This window comes from Arachis hypogaea, chromosome 11 (genome assembly GCF_003086295.3).
Source record: "Arachis hypogaea cultivar Tifrunner chromosome 11, arahy.Tifrunner.gnm2.J5K5, whole genome shotgun sequence".
NCBI lineage: Eukaryota > Viridiplantae > Streptophyta > Magnoliopsida > Fabales > Fabaceae > Arachis > Arachis hypogaea.
Window position 1 is genome coordinate 47,621,012 of NC_092046.1, and position 11,186 is coordinate 47,632,197.

The 11,186-nt window shown below is 36.9% G+C and overlaps 1 non-coding gene across 1 annotated transcript; it reads right to left on the minus strand.

The window, feature by feature from the left end:
• Positions 1-7,327: 7,327 nt before the first annotated feature.
• LOC112724464 (small nucleolar RNA R71) lies at positions 7,328-7,435 on the minus strand. Its single transcript, XR_003163625.1, has one exon. It is a non-coding gene; the product is annotated as a small nucleolar RNA R71 (small nucleolar RNA).
• Between the last annotated feature and the right edge of the window lie 3,751 nt (positions 7,436-11,186).

Consider the following 11,186-nt stretch of genomic DNA (forward strand, 5'->3'; position numbering starts at 1 on the left):
ATACTTAGCTAGAAGTGACGGACTCAACAAGAGCTTCACGTGGTCATTGACGGCACACAAATCGGAGCACTGTAGCTCGAGATATGGCCACCGGAAGTTGTATATGAATAGTAACCTTTCCCCTTTTAGCTCTCTTCTCTCACTTCTCATGCAGCAGCTCAAACCCTTGTGTGTGGGTGTTTGTGGCTGAAGGAGTTCATTAATAAGTGTTATATATGTTGGGCTAGGGTCCAACTTGGTCCCGGTCCAACCCATTAGCATTTTTGACCCGTTTGGCCCAACTTTGGGCCGAACCTTTAAAATTAGTGCCCGGTTTTCAACTTTAATTTATTTCCTAACTTTTTCTATTGTTTTTATCTTTCTCGTACAGTATCAGATAGATGAAAGCCTGTACTGCTGGTTAATTTACCGGTATGCGTTTTTAAGCAATTTTCCGAAGAAGATTACATTTTTCAATTCAGAAAAATCAATTGAGTCTGAATATCATATTTATATTTTCTAATTAATATTCTAAAATTTTGAACCTATTTCGGACAATTAAATTATTATTATTTAATGATAATTAATTAGTTAATTAATTCGCGGTTCTTACAACAATCCTCAATCACCAATCAACAAAAGAATTTGACAACTCAAGAGTTTCCAATTACTTAACCCAAGCCAAGAAAACAAAATTCTACTCTAAAATCCAACCAATCATTTTATCAAATACTTGGAAGACATAAAAGGAAAAGCATATTAAATTGTAAGGAATATAAAATCTACAACTACCAAAGGCAAGAGAATAACAATAACAACTCAATTACACAATAAGAAACATTAGAACATAAATTGCATTAATAGAGAATCAAAATCCAACAATAGTTCATAAACATAAAAGTAACCAAAATAAGAAATTAACAAGAAGAACTAAAAGAGCAAAGATGTAGCAACAAGAAATTAAAAGGAAGACTAAATCAAGATAGGAATTAAAATCTAAACCTAAGAAAGATTTATCTACTCTACCCTTATTCTAGAGAGAAGAGAGAGCTTCTCTTTCTAGAATATAACCTAAAGCATGTTTCTAAACTAGACCTAATTGCTCTCCCCTCATCCTTCTAGAATTTGGCCTCTAATAAATTCAGAAATGAGTTGGATCTGGGCTTCTACAGGTCTAGAAATCGCCCCCAGCGTGTTTCATTAAGTTGGTCACGTGCTGCTTGTCATGCGTACGCGGGATGTTGATGAGAGGACTTTTGTGTGGTCTAGAATTCACAAATGAAGTCTCGTTGTAAAGTATAGTTTCTAAACCAACAAATAATCCTTTCATACAAAAGATTGTTTGTCACAAGTTCAAACCCCTAAAATCTATAAACCGAAGTATTCAAACCTCGGGTCGTTCTCCCTAGGAATTACAACAAAGTGTTCTTGTTATTGGTTATGGATTATGTTTGGGGTTTTTGGTAAGAGACATGAAAGATAAATGACAAGGAAGTAAACTAATAGCTAAAAAGGTCTTGGCAAGGTTCGATGGTCAAGGATCTCTATCCCTATCACTAACCACAACATGAGAATTGGCAAGGATCAACCCCATTAAGTCATCCTCTAACTAATAAAGGAAAGTCAAATGAGCTATGTCAATCCAAGTCCATAAGTCCTAGTTCTACACCAAATCAATTAGTGAGATCTAGCGTTAATGACTCCCAATCGTCAATTACTTGGACATTATTAACTCAAGAGTTTCTAAGTTACCTTCCCAAGCCAAGAACACTAAAATCTACTCTAAAATCCTTCCAAATATTTTATCAAATACTTGGAAGGCATAAAAGGAAAACATAGTGAAATTGCAAGGAAAGTAAATCTACTCTAATCAATTGCAAGGAATTAAACAACAACAAATCAAATTAACAATAAAAGAACATGAAAACATAAATTGCATTAAAGAAAAATGGAAGAACAAAAGTGTATCAACATAAAAGTAAAGGATTACAAGAATTAAATGCAAAATTAGAGAGATTAGAGAAACAAGAAATTGTAAAGGAAAAGTAAATCAAAGCATGAATTAAACCTAGATCTAAGAAATTCTAATCTAGATCTAAAACCTAATCCTAATCCTAGAGAGAAGAGATAGCTTCTCTCTTTAGAAACTAACTCTAACTACTCCTAAAGCTTAAACTATGACTAATTATCAAAAGTATGTTAATTCTCTTTCAATCCTTGGCTTAAATAGCATCAGAAATGAGTTGGATTGGGCCCACAAGGCATCTAAAATCGCTGGCCACGAGTTGCATTAAAGTGGGTCACGTGCAACATTGACATGTACGCGTACAGTACTCGTGTGCGCCCCTATCCGCGATGCAACTATGGCAAATATTACATCATTTCGAAGCCCCGGGTGTTAGCTTTCCAACGCAACTAGAACCGTATCATTTGGACCTCTGTAGCTCAAGTTATGATTGATTAAGTGTGAAGAGGTCGGCTTGACAGCTTTTGCGATTCCTTCATTTCTTCATGAGTTCTCCATTTTTACATGCTTTTCCTTCATTTCCTTGATCCAATCTTTGCCTCCTAAATCTTAAATCACTTAAAAAATATCTCAAGGCATCTAATGGAATCAAAGGTAAATCAAGATTAAACAATTAAGGGCCTAAAAAGCATGTTTTCATACTTAAGCACAAATTAGGAGACAATCATGAAGCCATGCTATTTCATTGAATAAATGTGGAAAAAGATGATAAAACCCTTTAAATTCAACACAAGATAAACCCTACAAATGGGGTTTATCAACCTCCCCACACTTAAACTAAGCATGTCCTCATGCTTAAACCAAGATTGAAGCAAGGGGTATGACATTTATTCAATGCAAATAACCTAAATGCATCTATCTATATGAATGCAACTAAATGCAAAATGATTCTACCTACTTGGTTAAAAATAAATCAATCCTCCAAGATATACATGCACAAGTAGGGCCAAGGTCATATGACGATTCACGAATCCTACCAATTCAAGTATAAAAAATGAAGTTCAAGTAGACTTGCAAGAAGAAAGCTCATGAAAGCCGGGAATCAAGGAATTAAGCATCGAACCCTCACCGGAAGTGTTGCACTCTATATGCTCAAGTGTATAGGGTCGATTCATTCAATTCTCTCCTAATCATGCTTTCCAGGATTTGTTTTTCATCTAACAATCAACATTTATTTCATGCATGCATACATTTATCATGAGGTCTTTTCATAGGTTGTAATGGGGCTAGGGTCAAGGTAAGAATGCATATTTGGTCAAGTGGACTTGAAATTTGAATCTTTGATTACCTTAAACTTCCCATCTAACCTATATAGCAACCTATATAATTCTAAACAGACCTAACAACCTGATGAGCGGATAATTTATACGCTTTTTGGCATTGTTTTTAGTAGAATCTAGTTACTTTTAGGGATATTTTCATTAGTTTTTATGTTAAATTCATATTTCTGGACTTTACTATGAGTTTGTGTGTTTTTCTGTGATTTCAGGTATTTTTTGGCTGAAATTGAGGGATTTGAGCAAAAATCAGATTCAGAGGTTGAAGAAGGACTGCTGATGCTGTTGGATTCTGACCTCCCTGCACTCAAAATGGATTTTCTGGAGCTACAGAACTCAAAATGGCGTTCCAATTGCATTGGAAAGTAGACATCCAGGGCTTTCCAGAAATATATAATAGTCCATACTTTGCCCAATTTTAGACGACGCAAACTGGTGTTCAACGCCAGCTCTCTGCCCAATTCTGGCGTCCAGCGCCAGAAACAAGTTGCAAAGTGGAGTTCAACGCCCAAAATGGCACAAAAGCTAGTGTTCAACTCCAAGAATGACCTCTCCACGTGTAGACTTCAAGCTCAGCCCAAGCACACACCAAGTGGGCCCCGGAAGTGGATTTATGCATCAATTACTTACTTCTGTAAACCCTAGTGACTAGTTTATTATAAATAGAACTTTTTATCATTGTATTCGTAGTCTTGGTTACTCCGGTTCCCCTCTGGGGCCGAGACCAATGAACTCCATTATCACTTATGTATTTTCAACAGTAGAGTTTCTGCACTCCATAGATTAAGGTGTGGAGCTCTGCTGTTCTTCAAAGATTAATGCAAAGTACTACTGTTTTCTATTCAATTCATCTTATTTCGCTTCTAAGATATTCATTCGCACTTCAACCTGAATGTGATGAACGTGACAATCATCATCATTCCCTATGAATGCGTGCCTGACAACCACTTCCGTTCTACCTTTGATTGAATGACTATCTCTTGGATCTCTTAATCAGAATCTTCGTGGTGTAAGTTAGAATGATGGCGGCATTCAAGAGAATCCGGAAAGTCTAAACCTTGTCTGTGGTATTCCGAGTAGGATTCAATGATTGAATGACTGTGACGAGCTTCAAACTCGCGAGTGCTGGGCGTAGTGACAGACGCAAAAGGAGGGTGAATCCTATTCCAGCATGATCGGGAACCTCATATGATTAGCCGTGCCGTGACAGGGCATCTTGGACCATTTTCACAAGAGGAGGGGATGTAGCCACTGACAACGGTGATGCCCTTGCATAAAGCCAGCCATGGAAAGGAGTAAGACTGATTAGATGAAGACAGCAGGAAAGCGGAGGTTTAGAGGAACGAATGCATATCCATACGCTTATCTGAAATTCTCACCAATGATTTACATAAGTATTTCTATCCTTCTTTTATTACTAGATTTCAAAAACTCCATAACTATTTTATATCCGCCTGACTGAAATTTACAAGGTGACCATAGCTTGCTTCATACCAACAATCTCCGTGGGATCGACCCTTACTCACGTAAGGTTTATTACTTGGACGACCCAGTGCACTTGCTGATTAGTTATGCGAAGTTGTGAAGATATGTTTAGACCATGGTTCTGTGCATCCGTTTTTGGTGCCATTGCTAGGGAATCAATTTCGAACAACAATTCACAACATGAGTAACAATTTCGCATACCAAGTTTTTGGCACCGTTGCCGGGGATTGTTCGAGTTTGGACAACTGACGGTTCATCTTGTTGCTCAGATTAGGTAATTTTCTTTTTGTTTTATTTTCAAAAATAAAAAAAAATCTTTCAAAAATTTCTCCTTTGTTTTCGAAAAAAATTTTCAAAACAAAAAAAAAATAATAATAAAAATGTTTTTAAAAATATATTTTTTTTCAGAATTTTTAAGAATGAATTCTAGTGTTTAATAAAGCATGTTGAAGCCTGGTTGGCTGTAAAGCCACGACTGTAGGGCATGTTAGGCGTGTCATGTCTGGATTACATACTAAAGCTTGGCTGGCTATTAAGCCATGCCTGACCCTTTGATTGGAGCTTTAGACTAAAGAGCATAAGATTCCTGGAATTCATATTAAAAATTTTGGAATCCTTATTTTTCTTTTTCAAAATGATTTTCAAAAAAAAAAATATTAAAAGAAAATACAAAAAAATTATAAAATCATAAAAATAAAAAATAGTTTGTGTTTCTTGTTTGAGTCTTGAGTCATGTTATAAGTTTGGTGTCAATTGCATGTGCATCTTGCATTTTTTCGAAAATTCATGCATTCATAGTGTTCTTCATGATCTTCAAGTTGTTCTTGGTAAGTCTTCTTGTTTAATCTTTGCATTTGCATGTTTTGTGTCTTTTCTTATTTTTCATATGCATTCCTGAATTCTTTATGTCTAAGCATTAAAGAATTCTAAGTTTGGTGTCTTGCATGTTTTCTTTGCATTAAAAATTTTTCAAAAATATGTTCTTGGTGTTCATCTTGACATTCATAGTGTTCTTGGTGTTCATCTTGACATTCATAGCATTCTTGCATGCATTCATTGTTTTGATCCATAACTTTCATACATTACATCATTTTTCTTGTTTTTCTCTCTCATCATAAAAATTTAAAAATAAAAAAAAACATCTTTCCCTTTTTTTCTCTCTTAAAATCTCAAAAATTAGATTTGACTTTTTCAAAAAATTTTAAAATCTAGTTATTTCTTATGAGTCAAATCAAATTTTCAATTTAAAAATCTTATCTTTTTCAAAATCTTTTTCAAAAATCTTTTTCTTATCTTTATCACATAATTTTAAAAAATAACATCATCAATTAATGTTTTGATTCAAAAATTTCAAGTTTGTTACTTACTTGTTAAGAAAGATTCAAACTTTAAGTTCTAGAATCATATCTTGAGATTTCTTGTGAATCAAGTCATTAATTGAGATTTTAAAAATCAAATCTTTTTCAAAACCAATTTCAATCATATCTTTGCAAAAATATCTTCTCTTCTTATCTTTTTCAAAATTTGATTTCAAAATATCTCTTCTAACTTCTTATCTTCTTATCTTTTCAAAAATTGATTTTCAAATTTATTTCAACTAACTAACTAACTTTTTGTTTGTTTCTTACCTTTTTCAAAACTACCTAACTAACTCTCTCTCTCTAATTTTCGAAAAAAATCTTCCCTCTTTTTCAAAATTTCTTTTTAATTAGACTAATTATTTTATTTTTTATTTGAATTTTCGAAAAACTACTAACCTTTTTGAAAAACTATTTTCGAAAATCACTAACTCTTTTTCAAAAATTATTTTCAAAAATTCTCTCCTCCTCTCATCCCCTTCTATTTATTTATTCATCTACTAACACTTCTCTTCATCTCACATCTTTGCTCCTATCATCACCTTTGTGTTTGGATTCTTCATTCTTCTTCACCCCTATTCCTTTTCTTCTTCTACTAACAATAAGGAACCTCTTTACTGTGACATAGAGGATTCCTCTTCTTTTCTTTTTCTCTTCTCTTTCTTATGAGCAGGGACAAAGAAAAAGGCATTCTTGTTGAAGCTGATCCAGAACCTGAAAGGACTCTGAAGAGAAAACTAAGAGAAGCTAAATTACAACAATCCAGAGACAACCTTATTGAAAATTTCGAACAAGTAAAGGAGATGGCAGCCGAGCCCAACAACAATAATGCAAGGAGAATGCTTGGTGACTTTACTGCACCTAATTCCAATTTACATGGAAGAAGCATCTCCATTCCTACCATTGGAGCAAACAATTTTGAGCTGAAACCTCAGCTAGTTTCTCTGATGCAACAGAACTACAAGTTTCATGGACTTCCATGTGAAGATCCTTTTCAGTTCTTAACTGAATTCTTGCAGATCTGTGATACTGTTAAGACTAATGGAGTAGATCCTGAAGTCTACAGGCTCATGCTTTTCCCTTTTGCTGTAAGAGACAGAGCTAGAGTGTGGTTGGATTCTCAACCCAGAGATAGCCTGAACTCTTGGGATAAGCTGGTCACGGCTTTCTTAGCCAAGTTCTTTCCTCCTCAAAAGCTGAGCAAGCTTAGAGCTGATGTTCAAACCTTCAAACAGAAAGAAGGTGAATCCCTCTATGAAGCTTGGGAAAGATACAAGCAGCTGACCAAAAAGTGTCCTTCTGACATGCTTTTAGAATGGACCATCCTGGATATATTCTATGATGGTTTATCTGAGCTATCAAAGATGTCATTGGATACTTCTGCAGGTGGATCCATTCACCTAAAGAAAACGCCTGCAGAAGCTCAAGAACTCATTGACATGGTTGCTAATAACCAGTTTATGTACACTTCTGAGAGAAATCCTGTGAGTAATGGGACGCCTATGAAGAAGGGAGTTCTTGAAATTGATACTCTGAATGCCATATTGGCTCAAAATAAAATATTGACTCAGCAAGTCAATATGATTTCTCAGAGTCTGAATGGAATGCAAGCTGCATCCAACAATACTCAAGAGGCATCTTCTGAAGAAGAAGCTTATGATCCTGAGAACCCTGCAATGGCAGAGGTAAAATATTTAGGTGAACCTTATGGAAACACCTATAATCCATCATGGAGAAATCATCCAAATATCTCATGGAAGGATCAACAAAAGCCTCAACAAGGCTTTAATAATGGTGGAAGAAATAGGTTTAACAATAGTAAACCTTTTCCATCATCCACTCAGCAACAGACAGAGAACTCTGAACAAAATACTTCTAATTTAGTAAATTTAGTCTCTGATCTATCAAAGGCTACTGTGAGTTTCATGAATGAAACAAGGTCTTCCATTAGAAATTTGGAAGCACAAGTGGGCTAGCTGAGTAAAAGGATCACTGAAATCCCTCCTAGTACTCTCCCAAGCAATACAGAAGAGAATCCAAAAGGAGAGTGCAATGCCATTGAATTAATTACCATGGCCGAACCCACAAGAGAGGAGAAGGACGTGAATCCCAAGGAGGAAGACCTCCTGGGACGTCCAGTGGTCAATAAGGAGCTTCCCTCTGAGGAACCAAAGGACTCTGAGGCTCATCTAGAGACCATAGAGATTCCATTGAACCTCCTTATGCCATTCATGAGCTCTGATGAGTATTCCTCTTCTGAAGAGAATGAGGATGTTACTGAAGAGCAAGCTGCCAAGTTCCTTGGTGCAATCATGAAGCTAAATGCCAAATTATTTGGTATTGAAACTTGGGAAGATGAACCCCCCTTGTTCACCAATGAACTAAGTGATCTGGATCAACTGACATTGCCTCAGAAGAGACAGGATCCTGGAAAGTTCATAATACCTTGTACCATAGGCACCATGATCTTTAAGGCTCTGTGTAACCTTAGTTCAGGGATAAACCTCATGCCCCTCTCTGTAATAGAGAAACTGGGAATCTATGGGGTGCAAGCTGCCAAAATCTCATTAGAGATGGCAGAAAATTCAAGAAAACAGGCTTATGGACAAGTAGAGGAAGTGTCAGTAAAGGTTGAAGGCCTTTATATCCCTACTGATTTCATAGTCTTGGATACTGGAAAGGAAGAGGATGAATCCATCATCCTAGGAAGACTTTTCCTAGCCATAGCAAGAGCTGTGATTGATGTGGACAGAGGAGAACTAGTCCTTCAATTGAATAAGGACAACCTTGTGTTTGCAACTCAAGGATCTCTCTCTGCATCCATGGAGAGGAAGCATAGAAAGCTTCTCTCAAAGCAGAGTCAAACAAAGCCCCCACAGTCAAACTCTAAGTTTGGTGTTGGGAGGCCACAACCAAACTCTAAGTTTGGTATCAAACCCCCATATCCAAACTCTAAGTTTGGTGTTGGAAGGTCTCACCAAAGCTCTGCACATCTGTGAGGCTCCATGAGAGCCCACTGTCAAGCTATTGACATTAAAGAAGCGCTTGTTGGGAGGCAACCCAATGTTTATTTATTTATTTTCATTGTTTTTCATGTTTTATTAGGTTCATGATCATGTGGAGTCACAAAATAAACATAAAAATTGAAAACGGAATCAAAAATAGCAGAAGAAAAATCACACCCTAGAGGAAGCATCTGTTTGGCGTTCAACGCCAGAACAAAGCATGATTCTGGCGCTGAACGCCCAAAATGGGCAGTATCTGGGTGCTGAACGCCCAAAATGGGCAGCATCTGGGCGCTGAACGCCAGAATTGCACCCTGGAGAAGAGCTGGCGCTGAACGCCCAGAACAAGCATGGTTCTGGCGTTCAACGCCAGAAATGGGCAACAAATGGGCGTTGAACGCCCAGAGTTGTGTGCAAGGGCATTTTACATGCCTAATTTGGTGCAAGATTGTAAATCTTTGAACACCTTAGGATCTGTGGACCCCACAGGATCACCTCAGGATCTGTGGACCCCACAGGATCCCCACCTACCTCCACTCACTTCTTCTCACCCCTCTTTTACACAATCCCATATCCACTCTTCCCCAAAATCCTTCACCACTCACATCCATACACCCACCTACCTTCAAAATTCAACATCTCTTTCCCACCCAATCTCACCCATATGGCCGAATACACACATCCCTCCATCTCCTCCATATCTTCTTCTTCTTCTTCTATTCTTTCTTCTTTTGCTCGAGGGCGAGCAACATTCTAAGTTTGGTGTGGTAAAAGCATAGCTTTTTGTTTTTCCATAACCATTAATGGCACCTAAGGCCAGAGAAACCTCAAGAAAGAGGAAAGGGAAGGCAATTGCTTCCACCTCTGAGTCATGGGAGATGGAAAGATTCATCTCACAAGCCCATCACTAAGAAAAGGATGGAGCAAACAAGAGAGCACATTCATGAATCTCAACAGGCACATGAAGAAGCTCATCATCAAGAAATCCCTGAGATACCTCAAGGGATGCACTTTCCTCCACATAATTTTTGGGAGCAAATCAACACCTCCCTGGGAGAATAAAGTTCCAACATGGGACAATTAAGGGTGGAACATCAAGAACACTCCATCATCCGTCATGAAATTAGAGAAGATCAAAAAGCAATGAGGGAGGAGCAACAAAGACAAGGAAGAGACATAGAAGAGCTCAAGGACATCATTGGTTCCTCAAGAAGGAAACGCCACCATCACTAAGGTGGATTCATTCCTTGTTCTTATTTCTTCTGTTTTTCGTTTTTCTATGTTATGTGCTTATCTATGTTTGTGTCTCCATTACATGATCATTAGTATTTAGTAACTTTGTCTTAAAGATATGAATGTCCTATGAATCCATCACCTCTCTTAAATAAAAACTGTTTTAATTCAAAAGAACAAGAAGTACATGAGTTTCGAATTTATCCTTGAACTTAGTTTAATTATATTGATGTGGTGACAATGCTTCTTGTTTTCTGAATGTATGCTTGAACAGTGCATATGTCTTTTGAAGTTGTTGTTTAAGAATGTTAAATATGTTGGCTCTCGAAAGAATGATGACAAGGAGACATGTTATTTGATAATCTGAAAAATCAAAAAATGATTCTTGAAGCAAGAAAAAGCAGCAAAGAACAAAGCTTGCAGAAAAAAAAAGAAAAAAAAATAGGCGAAAAAAAAATAGAAAGAAAAAGCAAGCAGAAAAAGCCAAAAGCTCTTAAAACCAAGAGGCAAGAGCAAAAAGCCAATAACCCTTAAAACCAAAAGGCAAGGGCAATTAAAAAGGATCCCAAGGCTTTGAGCATCAGTGGATAGGAGGGCCTAAAGGAATAAAATCCTGGTCTAAGCGGCTAAACCAAGCTGTCCCTAACCATGTGCTTGTGGCGTGAAGGTGTCAAGTGAAAACTTGAGACTGAGCAGTTAAAGTCAAGGTCCAAAGCAAAAAAAGAGTGTGCTTAAGAACCCTGGACACCTCTAATTGGGGACTTTAGCAAAACTGAGTCACAATCTGAAAAGGTTCACCCAATTATGTGTCTGTGGCATTTAT